The 14,970-nt window shown below is 46.9% G+C and overlaps 1 pseudogene; it reads left to right on the top strand.

Annotated features, from left to right (window-relative positions):
- Window positions 1–14,970, top strand: part of LOC121845644 — a 39,713-nt pseudogene that overhangs the window by 16,908 nt on the left and 7,835 nt on the right.

Below are 14,970 nucleotides of genomic sequence, written 5' to 3'. Positions count from 1 at the left end.
TCTTCATGATACTCTCTGCGCTTTTAACGGACCTCTGAGACTATCACAGTGCAGGTGCATTTATACGGAGACTTGATTACACACAGGTGGATTGTATTTATCATCATCAGTCATTTAGGTCAACATTGGATCATTCAGAGATCCGCACTGAACTTCTGGAGAGAGTTTGCTGCACTGAAAGTAAAGGGGCTGAATAATTTTGCACGCCCAATTTTTCAGTTTTAGATTTGTTAAAAAAGTTTGAAATATCCAATAAATGTCGTTCCACTTCATGATTGTGTCCCACTTGTTGTTGATTCTTCACAAATACAGTTTTATATCTTTATGTTTGAAGCCTGAAATGTGGCAAAAGGTCGCAAAGTTCAAGGGGGCCGAATACTTTCGCAAGGCACTGTAGATTGATGTTTCCTCTCCTCAGGGTAAAGACTATATAGATTGATGTTTCCTCTCCTCAGGGTAAAGACTATATAGATTGATGTCTCCTCAGGGTAAAGACTGTATAGATTGATGTTTCCTCTCCTCAGGGTAAAGACTATATAGATTGATGTTTCCTCAGGGTAAAGACTATATAGATTGATGTTTCCTCAGGGTAAAGACTATATAGATTGATGTTTCCTCAGGGTAAAGACTATGTTGTTTCATGTATAGAATAGATAGGACATTGAATAGTCTCTGAAGCCTGTTTGTGTCCTTCGTGTTCTGATGTTGGTCTGACCCCTCCCTTCAGGGGGCGGTTCCTAAGGGCAACGCCACCAAAGAGTACATGGACAGTCTGCAGCTGAAACCTGGAGAGGTCATCTATAAATGTCCCAAGTGTTGCAGCATCAAGCCACAGAGGGCCCATCACTGCAGGTAGACACCATGACAGAGATGGTATAGATCTCTATAGATACGTATCACATCAAGCCACAGAGGGCCCATCAGTGCAGGTAGACACCATGACAGAGATGGTATAGATATCTATAGAGACGTATCACATCAAGCCACAGAGGGCCCATCACTGCAGGTAGACACCATGACAGAGATGGTATAGATCTCTAGATACGTATCACATCAAGCCACAGAGGGCCCATCACTGCAGGTAGACACCATGACAGAGATGGTATAGATATCTATAGATGCATACTGCAGGTGAGGGATACTCAGTGGCTTAAGGTGTCCGCATGCTTCCCAGACAAAACAGTTTGTGCATACAGTACCAGTCAAAAGTTTTAGAACACCTACTCATTCAAGGGTTTTTCTTTATTTTTACTATTTTCTACATTGTAGAATAATCGTAAAGACATCAAAGCTATGAAATAACACATGGAATCATGTAGTAACCAAAAAAGTGTTAAATAAATCAAAATAGATTTTAGATTCTTCAAAGAAGCCACTCTTTGCCTTTGCCTGATGACAGCTTTGTACACTCTTGGCATTCTCTCAACCAGCTTCATTAGGTAGTCACCTGGAATGCATTTCAATTAACAGGTGTGCCTTGTTAAAAGTTCATTTGTGGAATTTCTTTCCTTCTTAATGCGTTTGAGCCAATCAGTTGTGTGTTTGAGCCAATCAGTTGTGTGTTTGAGCCAATCAGTTGTGTGTTTGAGCCAATCAGTTGTGTGTTTGAGCCAATCAGTTGTGTGTTTGAGCCAATCAGTTGTGTGTTTGAGCCAATCAGTTGTGTGTTTGAGCCAATCAGTTGTGTGTTTGAGCCAATCAGTTGTGTGTTTGAGCCAATCAGTTGTGTGTTTGAGCCAATCAGTTGTGTGTTTGAGCCAATCAGTTGTGTGTTTGAGCTAATCAGTTGTGTGTTTGAGCCAATCAGTTGTGTGTTTGAGCCAATCAGTTGTGTGTTTGAGCCAATCAGTTGTGTGTTTGAGCCAATCAGTTGTGTGTTTGAGCCAATCAGTTGTGTGTTTGAGCCAATCAGTTGTGTGTTTGAGCCAATCAGTTGTGTTGTGACAAGGTAGGGTTGGTATACAGAAGATAGCCCTATTTGGTTAAAGACCAAGTCCATATTATGGCAAGAACACCTCAAATAAGCAAAGAGTAATGACAATCCATCATTATTTTAAGACATGAAGGTCAGTCTTTGAAAGTTTCTTCAAGTGCAGTCGCAAAAATCATCAAGCGCTATGATGAAACTGGCTCTCATGAGGACCGCCACAGGAAAGAAAAACCCAGAGTTCCCTCTGCTGCAGAGGATAAATTCATTAGAGTTACCAGCCTCAGAAATTGATGCCCACATAAATGCTTCAGTTCAAATAACAGACACATCTCAACATCAACTGTTCAGAGGAGACTGAGTGAATCAGGCCTTCATGGTCGAATTGCTGCAGAGAAACCACTACTAAAGGACACCAATAAGAAGAAGAGACTTGCTTGGGCCAAGTAACACGAGCAATGGACATTTAGACTGGTGGAAATCTCCTTTGGTCTGATGTGAGATTTTTGGTTCCAACCTCTGTGACTTTGTGAGATGCAGAGTAGGTGAACGGATGATCTCCGGATGTGTGGTTCCCACCGTGAAGCATGGAGGAGGAGGTGTGATGGTGTGGGGGTGCTTTGCTGGAGACACTGTCAGTGATTTATTTAGAATTCTAGGCACACTTAACCAGCATGGCTACCACAGCATTCTGCAGTGATACACCATCCCATCTGGTTTGCGCTTAGTGGATTATAATTTGTTTTTCAACAGCACAATGACCCAACACACCTCCAGGCTGTGTAAGGGCTATTTGACCAAGAAGGAGAGTGATGGAGTGCTGCATCAGATGACCTCCACAATCACCTGACCTCAACCCATTTGAGATGGTTTGGAATGAGTTGGACCGCAGAGTGAAGGAAAAGCAGCCAATAAGTGCTCAGCATATGTGGGATCTCATTCAATACTGTTGGAAAAGCATTCCAGGTGAGGCTGGTTGAGAGAATGCAAAAAGTGTGCAAAGGGTGGCTATTTTGAAGAATCTCAAATATAAAATATACTTTGACTTGTTTAACACTTTTTTGGTTACCACATGATTCCATACGTGTTATTCCATAGTTTTGATGTCTTCACTATTATTCTACAATGTAGAAAATAGTAAAACACTCATTCAGGGTTCACCTAGCCGAGTTCACACTAAAGCATGCTGACGCCTACACACACACACGCACACACACACACACACACACACACACAGGTTACAGAGAGAGCACAGCAGGTAAGGGAAGAGCCTGACAAACCAACTGGCTCACACCATCTTAACACTGTTTACACCATCTTAACACTGGCTCACACCATCTTAACACTGGCTCACACCATCTTAACACTGGCTCACACCATCTTAACACTGGTTAACACCATCTCAACACTGGTTAACACCATCTCACTGGTTAACACCATCTCAACACTGGTTAACACCATCTCACTGGTTAACACCATCTCACTAGTTAACACCATCTTAACACTGGTTAACACCATCTTAACACTGGTTAACACCATCTCAACACTGGTTAACCATCTCACTGGTTAACACCATCTCAACACTGGTTAACACCATCTCAACACTGGTTAACACTGGTTAACACCATCTCACTGGTTAGGCCAATAGCTCCTCTAGTTAATGTCCATTACTCCTTCTAGTTGGGGTTCAACTTGCCTTTACCATCTAATACATTGTGTGTCACTGCATGTATTGGCTACTGTTTGTCACCTTGCAGTTTGTACGGTTGTACAGTCATATAATCACACATTTCTTCCAGGGTCTTTGTCAAAGGAATTAATGTAGGTTTTCCATCTCCCCTCTCCTCGCCTGCAGTATCTGTAAGCGCTGTATCCGTAAGATGGACCACCACTGTCCCTGGGTCAACAACTGTGTCGGGAGAAGAACCAGCGCTTCTTTGTGCTCTTCACTGTAAGTACCTGATGTCAAGTCCTACCGTACCTCAGTGTAGGGGGAATCCTTCCTGACTGTACCTCATTATGTCAGGTCCTCAGTGTAGGGGAATCCTTCCTGACTGTACCTCATTATGTCAGGTCCTCAGTGTAGGGGGTCCTTCCTGACTGTACCTCATTATGTCAGGTCCTACCGTACCTCAGTGTAGGGGGAATCCTTCCTGACTGTACCTCATTATGTCAGGTCCTCAGTGTAGGGGGATCCTTCCTGACTGTACCTCCATTATGTCAGGTCCTACCGTACCTCAGTGTAGGGGGATCCTTCCTGACTGTACCTCATTATGTCAGGTCCTCAGTGTAGGGGGATCCTTCCTGACTGTACCTCATTATGTCAGGTCCTCAGTGTAGGGGGATCCTTCCTGACTGTACCTCATTATGTCAGGTCCTCAGTGTAGGGGGATCCTTCCTGACTGTACCTCATTATGTCAGGTCCTCAGTGTAGGGGGATCCTTCCTGACTGTACCTCATTATGTCAGGTCCTCAGTGTAGGGGGATCCTTCCTGACTGTACCTCATTATGTCAGGTCCTCAGTGTAGGGGGATCCTTCCTGACTATACCTCATTATGTCAGGTCCTCAGTGTAGGGGGATCCTTCCTGACTGTACCTCATTATGTCAGGTCCTCAGTGTAGGGGGATCCTTCCTGACTGTACCTCATTATGTCAGGTCCTCAGTGTAGGGGGATCCTTCCTGACTGTACCTCATTATGTAAGGTCCTCAGTGTAGGGGGATCCTTCCTGACTGTACCTCATTATGTCAGGTCCTCAGTGTAGGGGGATCCTTCCTGACTGTACCTCATTATGTCAGGTCCTCAGTGTAGGGGGATCCTTCCTGACTGTACCTCATTATGTCAGGTCCTCAGTGTAGGGGGATCCTTCCTGACTGAACCTCATTATGTCAGTCCTCAGTGTAGGGGGATCCTTCCTGACTGTACCTCATTATGTCAGGTCCTCAGTGTAGGGGGATCCTTCCTGACTGTACCTCATTATGTCAGGTCCTCAGTGTAGGGGGATCCTTCCTGACTGTACCTCATTATGTCAGGTCCTCAGTGTAGGGGGATCCTTCCTGACTGTACCTCATTATGTCAGGTCCTCAGTGTAGGGGTGATCCTTCCTGACTGTACCTCATTATGTCAGGTCCTCAGTGTAGGGGGATCCTTCCTGACTGTACCTCATTATGTCAGGTCCTCAGTGTAGGGGGATCCTTCCTGACTGTACCTCATTATGTCAGGTCCTACCGTACCTCAGTGTAGGGGGATCCTTCCTGACTATACCTCATTATGTCAGGTCCTACCATACCTCAGTGTAGGGGGATCCTTCCTGACTGTACCTCATTATGTCAGGTCCTCAGTGTAGGGGGATCCTTCCTGACTGTACCTTATGTCAGGTCCTACCAGCTTCTTAAATGCATTTCAATTAACAGGTTTGAGCATACCTCAGTGTAGGGGGATCCTTCCTGACTGTACCTCATTATGTCAGGTCCTCAGTGTAGGGGGATCCTTCCTGACTGTACCTCATTATGTCAGGTCCTCAGTGTAGGGGGAATCCTTCCTGACTGTACCTCATTATGTCAGGTCCTCAGTGTAGGGGGAATCCTTCCTGACTGTACCTCATTATGTCAGGTCCTCAGTGTAGGGGGAATCCTTCCTGACTGTACCTCATTATGTCAGGTCCTCAGTGTAGGGGAATCCTTCCTGACTGTACCTCATTATGTCAGGTCCTCAGTGTAGGGGAGATCCTTCCTGACTGTACCTCATTATGTCAGGTCCTCAGTGTAGGGGGATCCTTCCTGACTGTACCTCATTATGTCAGGTCCTCAGTGTAGGGGGGATCCTTCCTGACTGTACCTCATTATGTCAGGTCCTCAGTGTAGGGGGGATCCTTCCTGACTGTACCTCATTATGTCAGGTCCTACCGGACCTCAGTGTAGGGGGAATCCTTCCTGACTATACCTCATTATGTCAGGTCCTACCATACCTCAGTGTAGGGGAATCCTTCCTGACTATACCTCATTATATCAGGTCCTCAGTGTAGGGGGATCCTTCCTGACTGTACCTCATTATGTCAGGTCCTCAGTGTAGGGGGATCCTTCCTGACTGTACCTCATTATGTCAGGTCCTCAGTGTAGGGGGATCCTTCCTGACTGTACCTCATTATGTCAGGTCCTCAGTGTAGGGGGATCCTTCCTGACTGAACCTCATTATGTCAGGTCCTCAGTGTAGGGGGATCCTTCCTGACTGTACCTCATTATGTCAGGTCCTACCGGACCTCAGTGTAGGGGAATCCTTCCTGACTATACCTCATTATGTCAGGTCCTACCATACCTCAGTGTAGGGGAAATCCTTCCTGACTATACCTCATTATGTCAGGTCCTCAGTGTAGGGGGATCCTTCCTGACTGTACCTCATTATGTCTATAGGTCCTCAGTGTAGGGGGATCCTTCCTGACTGTACCTCATTATGTCAGGTCCTCAGTGTAGGGGGATCCTTCCTGACTGTACCTCATTATGTCAGGTCCTCAGTGTAGGGGATCCTTCCTGACTGAACCTCATTATGTCAGGTCCTCAGTGTAGGGGGATCCTTCCTGACTGTACCTCATTATGTCAGGTCCTCAGTGTAGGGGGATCCTTCCTGACTGTACCTCATTATGTCAGGTCCTCAGTGTAGGGGGATCCTTCCTGACTGTACCTCATTATGTCAGGTCCTACCGTACCTCAGTGTAGGGGGATCCTTCCTGACTATACCTCATTATGTCAGGTCCTACCATACCTCAGTGTAGGGGGATCCTTCCTGACTGTACCTCATTATGTCAGGTCCTCAGTGTAGGGGAATCCTTCCTGACTGTACCTCCATTATGTCAGGTCCTACCGTACCTCAGTGTAGGGGGATCCTTCCTGACTGTACCTCATTATGTCAGGTCCTCAGTGTAGGGGGATCCTTCCTGACTGTACCTCATTATGTCAGGTCCTCAGTGTAGGGGGATCCTTCCTGACTGTACCTCATTATGTCAGGTCCTCAGTGTAGGGGATCCTTCCTGACTGTACCTCATTATGTCAGGTCCTACCGGACCTCAGTGTAGGGGAATCCTTCCTGACTATACCTCATTATGTCAGGTCCTACCATACCTCAGTGTAGGGGGGGATCCTTCCAGACTGTACCTCATTATGTCAGGTCCTCAGTGTAGGGGGAATCCTTCCTGACTGTACCTCATTATGTCAAGTCCTACTGTACCTCAGTGTAGATCCTTCCTGACTGTACCTCATTATGTCTAGTCTTCAGTGTAGGGGAATCCTTCCTGACTGTACCTCATTATGTCAAGTCCTACTGTACCTCAGTTTAGATCCTTCCTGACTGTACCTCATCATGTCAGGTCCTATTGTACCTCAGTGTAGATCCTTCCTGACTGTACCTCATTATATCAGGACCTCAGTGTAGGGGGAATCCTTCCTGACTGTACCTCATTATGTCAGGTCCTACCGTACCTCAGTGTAGGGGGGATCCTTCCAGACTGTACCTCATTATGTCAGGTCCTACCATACCTCAGTGTAGGGGGAATCCTTCCTGACTGTACCTCATTATGTCAGGTCCTCAGTGTAGGGGTGAATCCTTCCTGACTGTACCTTATGTCAGGTCCTACCATACCTCAGTGTAGGGGGAATCCTTCCTGACTGTACCTCATTATGTCAGGTCCTCAGTGTAGGGGTGAATCCTTCCTGACTGTACCTTATGTCAGGTCCTACCATACCTCAGTGTAGGGGGAATCCTTCCTGACTGTACCTCATTATGTCAGGTCTTCAGTGTAGGGGGATACTTCCTGACTGTACCTCATTATGTCAGGTCCTACCATACCTCAGTGTAGGGGGAATCCTGTAGGGGGGAATCCTGAGAGCTGTGGTGACTGACTATTGCACACATTAATGTCCAGCAAGTGATGTTTATCTATCCCAGCGTCTGTGTGGGTAATAACTCTTTATTCACTGTTTTCTCTCTCGCCCTCTTCCTCTCCACCTCTTTCTGTCTCTCTCTCTCTCTCTCCACCTCTCTTTCTGTCTCTCTCTCTCTCTCTCCACCTCTCTTTCTGTCTCTCTCTCTCTCTCTCCACCTCTCTTTCTGTCTCTCTCTCTCTTCCTCTCCACCTCTTTCTGTCTCTCTCTCTCTTCCTCTCCACCTCTCTTTCTGTGTCTCTCTCCCTCCCGCTCACTTTCCCCTTTCTACTCTCTCCTGTTCCCTCTCTCTCCCACCTCACCATTCCTCTCTTTACCTCCTTCCCTCTCCTCCCTTCTCTCCTCCCGTCTCTCCTCCTCCCTCTCTCCTTCCCCTATCCCTCTCCTTTCTCTGACTCTAATTACCCTCTCCTTCCCCACTCCTCCCTTCTCTCCTCCTCCCTCTCTCCTTCCCCTATCCCTCTCCTTTCTCTGACTCTAATTACCCTCTTCTTCCCCACTCCTCCCTTCTCTCCTCCTCCCTCTCTCCTTCCCCTATCCCTCTCCTTTCTCTGACTCTAATTACCCTCTTCTTCCCCTCTCCTCCCGTCTCTCCTCCTCCCTCTCTCCTTCCCTATCCCTCTCCTTTCTCTGACTCTAATTACCCTCTTCTTCCCCTCTCCTCCCGTCTCTCCTCCTCCCTCTCTCCTTCCCCTATCCCTCTCCTTTCTCTGACTCTAATTACCCTCTTCTTCCCCTCTCCTCCCATCTCTCCTCCTCCCTCTCTCCTTCCCCTATCCCTCTCCTTTCTCTGACTCTAATTACCCTCTTCTTCCCCACTCCTCCCTTCTCTCCTCCTCCCTCTCTCCTTCCCCTATCCCTCTCCTTTCTCTGACTCTAATTACCCTCTTCTTCCCCTCTCCTCCCGTCTCTCCTCCTCCCTCTCTCCTTCCCCTATCCCTCTCCTTTCTCTGACTCTAATTACCCTCTTCTTCCCCTCTCCTCCTGTCTCTCCTCCTCCCTCTCTCCTTCCCCTATCCCTCTCCTTTCTCTGACTCTAATTACCCTCTTCTTCCCCTCTCCTCCCATCTCTCCTCCTCCCTCTCTCCTTCCCCTATCCCTCTCCTTTCTCTGACTCTAATTACCCTCTTCTTCCCCTCTCCTCCCTTCTCTCCTCCTCCCTCTCTCCTTCCCCTATCCCTCTCCTTTCTCTGACTCTAATTACCCTCTTCTTCCCCACTCCTCCCTTCTCTCCTCCCGTCTCTCCTCCTCCCTCTCTCCTTCCCCTATCCCTCTCCTTTCTCTGACTCTAATTACCCTCTTCTTCCCCTCTCCTCCCTTCTCTCCTCCTCCCTCTCTCCTTCCCCTATCCCTCTCCTTTCTCTGACTCTAATTACCCTCTTCTTCCCCACTCCTCCCTTCTCTCCTCCCGTCTCTCCTCCTCCCTCTCTCCTTCCCCACGCCTCCCGTCTCTCTTCCTCCCTCTCTCCTTCCCCACTCCTCCCTTCTCTCTTCCTCCCTCTCTCCTCCCTTCAGATGTACATAGCTCTGATCTCGGTCTACGCCCTCTGCCTCAGTTTCCTACAGTTCTACAGCTGTGTCAATGACCAGTGGAATGGTAGGCTACTGTTCACTGCTACATTCACTGTGGTAGTCTACTGTGGTAGGCTACTGTTTACTGCTACATTCACTGTGGCTACTGTTTACTGCTACATTCACTGTGGTAGTCTACTGTTACATTCACTGTGGTAGTCTACTGTTACATTCACTGTGGTAGTCTACTGTGGTAGGCTACTGTTACATTCACTGTGGTAGTCTACTGTTACATTCACTGTGGTAGGCTACTGTTACATTCACTGTGGTAGTCTACTGTGGTAGGCTACTGTTACATTCACTGTGGTAGTCTACTGTTACATTCACTGTGGTAGGCTACTGTTACATTCACTGTGGTAGTCTACTGCTACATTCACTGTGGTAGGCTACTGTTACATTCACTGTGGTAGTCTACTGTGGTAGGCTACTGTTACATTCACTGTGGTAGTCTACTGTGGTAGGCTACTGTTTACTGCTACATTCACTGTGGTAGTCTACTGTTACATTCACTGTGGTAGGCTACTGTTACATTCACTGTGGTAGTCTACTGTGGTAGGCTACTGTTTACTGCTACATTCACTGTGGTAGGCTACTGTTTACTGCTACATTCACTGTGGTAGGCTACTGCTACATTCACTGTGGTAGGCTACTGCTACATTCACTGTGGTAGGCTACTGTTTACTGCTACATTCACTGTGGTAGTCTACTGTTACATTCACTGTGGTAGGCTACTGTTACATTCACTGTGGTAGTCTACTGTGGTAGGCTACTGTTTACTGCTACATTCACTGTGGTAGGCTACTGTTTACTGCTACATTCACTGTGGTAGGCTACTGCTACATTCACTGTGGTAGGCTACTGCTACATTCACTGTGGTAGGCTACTGTTTACTTCTACATTCACTGTGGTAGGCTACTGTTTACTTCTACATTCACTGTGGTAGGCTACTGTTTTCTGCTACATTCACTGTTGTAGGCTACTGTTACATTCACTGTGGTAGGCTACTGTTTACTGCTATATTCACTGTGGTAGGCTACTGTTTACTTCTACATTCACTGTGGTAGACTACTGTTTTCTGCTACATTCACTGTTGTAGGCTACTGTTACATTCACTGTGGTAGGCTACTGTTTACTGCTACATTCACTGTTGTAGGCTACTGTTTACTGCTACATTCACTGTGGTAGGCTACTGCTACATTCACTGTGGTAGGCTACTGTTTACTGCTACATTCACTGTGGTAGGCTACTGCTACATTCACTGTGGTAGGCTACTGTTTACTTCTACATTCACTGTGGTAGGCTACTGCTACATTCACTGTGGTAGGCTACTGTTTACTGCTACATTCACTGTTGTAGGCTACTGTTACATTCACTGTGGTAGGCTACTGTTACATTCACTGTGGTAGGCTACTGTTACATTCACTGTGGTAGGCTACTGTTTACTTCTATATTCACTGTGGTAGGCTACTGTTACATTCACTGTGGTAGGCTACTGTTTACTTCTATATTCACTGTGGTAGGCTACTGCTACATTCACTGTGGTAGGCTACTGTTTACTGCTACATTCACTGTGGTAGGCTACTGTTACATTCACTGTGGTAGGCTACTGTTACATTCACTGTGGTAGGCTACTGTTACATTCACTGTGGTAGACTACTGTTTACTGCTACATTCACTGTGGTAGGCTACTGTTTACTGCTACATTCACTGTGGTAGGCTACTGTTTACTGTTACATTCACTGTGGTAGGCTACTGTGTTTCTATGTTTAGTGTAATGGCAGATATAGAGATAAAGCAAAGCAGTTCAACACAAACAACAACAACAGAGTTACACATGGAGTAAAACAAACATACAATCAATAATACAGTAGAAAAATCTATATACAGCATGTGCAAATGAGGTAGGAGAAGAGAGGTAAGGCAATAAATAGGCCATGGTGGCAAAGTAGTGGTGGGTAGTATATGGGGCTTTGGTGACAAAACGGATGGCACTGTGATAGACTGCATCCAATTTATTGAGTAGGGTATTGGAGGCTATTTTGTGAATGACATCGCCAAAGTCGAGGATCGGTAGTATGGTCAGTTTTACGGGGGTATGTTTGGCAGCATGAGTGAAGGATGCTTTGTTGCGAAATAGGAAGCTGATTCTAGATTTAATTTCGGATTGGAGATGCTTAATGTGAGTCTGGAAGGAGAGTTTTCAGTCTAACCAGACACCCAGGTATTTGTAGTTGTCCACGTATTCTAAGTCAGAACTGTCCAGAGTAGTGATGCTGGACGGGCAGGCAGGTGCGGACAGCGATCGGTTGAAGAGCATGCATTTAGTTTTACTTGCGTTTAAGAGCAGTTGGAGGCCATGGATGGAGAGTTGAATGGCATTGAAGCTCATCTGGAGGTTAGTTAACACAGTGTCCAAAGAAGGGCCAGATGTATACAGAATGGTGTCGTCTGCGTAGTGGTGGATGAGAGAATCACCAGCAGCAAGAGCGACATCATTGATGTATACATAGAAGAGAGTCGGCCCGAGAATTGAACCCTGTGGCACCCCCATAGAGACTGCCAGAGGTCCAGACAACAACCTCCAATTTAACACACTGAACTCTATCAGAGAAGTAGTTGGTGAACCAGGTGAGGCAGTCATTTGAGAAACCAAGGCTGTTGAGTCTGCCGATAAGAATGCTGTGATTGACAGAGTCGAAAACCTTGAAGACTTTAGAAAGACAGGGTAGGACAGATATAGGTCTATAACAGTTTGGGTCTAGAGTGTTTCCACCTCTGAAGAGGGGGATGACCGCGGCAGGTTTCCGATCTTTAGGAATCTCAGACGATACGAAAGAGAGGTTGAACAGGCTAGTAATAAGGGTTGCAATAATTGCTGCGGATAATTTTAGAAAGAGAAGGTCCAGAGTGTCTAGGCTGGCTGATTTGTAGAGGTCCAGATTTTGCAGCTTTTTCAGAACATTGGCTATCTGGATTTGGGAGAAGGAGAAATGGGGAGGCTTGGGCATGTTGCTGAGGGGGGCACAGGGCTGTTGACCGGGGTAGGGGTAGCAAGGTGGAAAGCATGGCCAGCTGTAGAAAAATGCTTCTTGAAATTCCCAATTATCGTGTATTTATCTGTGGTGACAGTGTTTCCTAGCCTCAGAGCAGTGGGCAGCTGGGAGGAGGTGCTCTTATTCTCCATGGACTTTACAGTGTCCCAGAAGGAGGTGCTCTTATTCTCCATGGTCTTTACAGTGTCCCAGAAGGAGGTGCTCTTATTCTCCATGGACTTTAGTGTCCCAGAAGGAGGTGCTCTTATTCTCCATGGTCTTTACAGTGTCCCAGAAGGAGGTGCTCTTATTCTCCATGGACTTTACAGTGTCCCAGAAGGAGGTGCTCTTATTCTCCATGGTCTTTACAGTGTCCCAGAAGGAGGTGCTCTTATTCTCCATGGTCTTTACAGTGTCCCAGAAGGAGGTGCTCTTATTCTCCATGGTCTTTACAGTGTCCCAGGAGGAGGTGCTCTTATTCTCCATGGTCTTTACAGTGTCCCAGGAGGAGGTGCTCTTATTCTCCATGGTCTTTACAGTGTCCCAGGAGGAGGTGCTCTTATTCTCCATGGTCTTTACAGTGTCCCAGAAGGAGGTGCTCTTATTCTCCATGGTCTTTACAGTGTCCCAGAAGGAGGTGCTCTTATTCTCCATGGACTTTAGTGTCCCAGAAGGAGGTGCTCTTATTCTCCATGGTCTTTACAGTGTCCCAGAAGGAGGTGCTCTTATTCTCCATGGTCTTTACAGTGTCCCAGAAGGAGGTGCTCTTATTCTCCATGGTCTTTACAGTGTCCCAGGAGGAGGTGCTCTTATTCTCCATGGTCTTTACAGTGTCCCAGGAGGAGGTGCTCTTATTCTCCATGGTCTTTACAGTGTCCCAGGAGGAGGTGCTCTTATTCTCCATGGTCTTTACAGTGTCCCAGAAGGAGGTGCTCTTATTCTCCATGGTCTTTACAGTGTCCCAGGAGGAGGTGCTCTTATTCTCCATGGTCTTTACAGTGTCCCAGGAGGAGGTGCTCTTATTCTCCATGGTCTTCAGTGTCCCAGAACGTTTTGTAGTTTGTGTGAAAGGATGCAAAAATCTGTTTGAAAAAGCTGGCCTTTGCTTTCCTAACTGCCTGTGTATATTGGTTCCTAACTTCCCTGAAAAGTTGCATATCGTGGGGGGTATTCGATGCTACGCCACAGGATGTTTTTGTGCTGGTCAAGGGCAGTCAGGTCTGGAGTGAACCAAGGGCTATATCTGTTCCTGGTTCTAAATTTCTTGAATGGGGCATGCTTATTTAAGATGGTGAGGAAAGCACTTTTAATAAATAACCAGGCATCCTCTACTGACGGAATGAAGTCAATATCCTTCCAGGATACCCGGGCCAGGTCGATTTGAAAGGCCTGCTCCCTGAAGTGTTTTGGGGAGCGTTTGACAGTGATGAGGTTTGGTCGTTTGACCACAGACGCAGGCACTAGGCAGTGATCTCTGAGATCCTGGTTGAAGACAGCAGAGGTGTATTTGGAGGGCAGGTTGGTTAGGATGACATCTATGAGGTTGCCCGTGTTTACGGATTTGGGGTTGTATCTGGTAGGTTCATTGATGCAATCTACTGCAGAGATAGCCTGTAACTCCACCCCCTTTGGTATTTCTATCTTGTTGGAAAATGTTATAGTTAGGGATGGAAATGTCAGGGTTTTTGGTGGCCTTCCTAAGCCAGGATTCAGACACAGCTAGGACATCCGCGTTGGCAGAGTGTGGTAAAGCAGTGAATAAAACAAACTTGAAGAGGCTTCTTATGTTAAAATGCATGAAACCAAGGTTTTTACGGTTACAGAAGTCATCAACAGAGATAGCCCTGGGGAATAGGAGTGGAGCTAGGCACTGCAGGACCTGGATTTACCTCTACATCACCAGAGGAACAGAGGAGGAGTAGGATGAGGGTGCGGCTAAAGGCTATAAAAACTGGTTGTCTAGTACGTTCGGAACAGAGTAAAAGGAGCAGGTTTCTGGGCACGGAAGAATAGACTCAAGGCATAATGTACAGACAAGGGTATGGTAGGATGTGAATACAGTGGAGGTAAACCTAGGCATTGAGTAACAATGAGAGGGGTATTGTCTCTAGAGACCCCTTTTAAACCAGGTGAGGTCACCGCATGTGTGGGAGGTGGAACAAAATGGTTAGCTGAGGCATATTGAGCAGGGCTGGAGGCTCTACAGTGAAATAAGACCGTAATCACTAACCAAAACAGCGATGGACAAGGCATATTTACAGGGAGAGGCGTGCGTAGCCGAGTGATCATGGGGTCTAGTGAGTAGCTAGGCGAGCTGGAGACACGGCGATTCAGACAGCTAGCGGGCCGGGGCTAGCAGACTCGCAGAAGTGCCTTGTGGGGGATGTCGCAACGGAAGAGTCTGTTGTAGCCCCCTCGGGCGGTTACGTTGGCAGACCAGTCGTGACAGATCGGCAGGGCTCTGTGTAATAAAAGGGTCCAGGCCAATTGGCAAAATAGGGATTGTA

The sequence above is a fragment of the Oncorhynchus tshawytscha genome, unplaced genomic scaffold (assembly GCF_018296145.1).
Source record: "Oncorhynchus tshawytscha isolate Ot180627B unplaced genomic scaffold, Otsh_v2.0 Un_contig_2312_pilon_pilon, whole genome shotgun sequence".
Taxonomy (NCBI): Eukaryota; Metazoa; Chordata; class Actinopteri; order Salmoniformes; family Salmonidae; genus Oncorhynchus; species Oncorhynchus tshawytscha.
The sequence above is the reverse complement of the archived record's forward strand: the minus strand, read 5'-3'. Positions and strand labels throughout refer to the sequence as shown.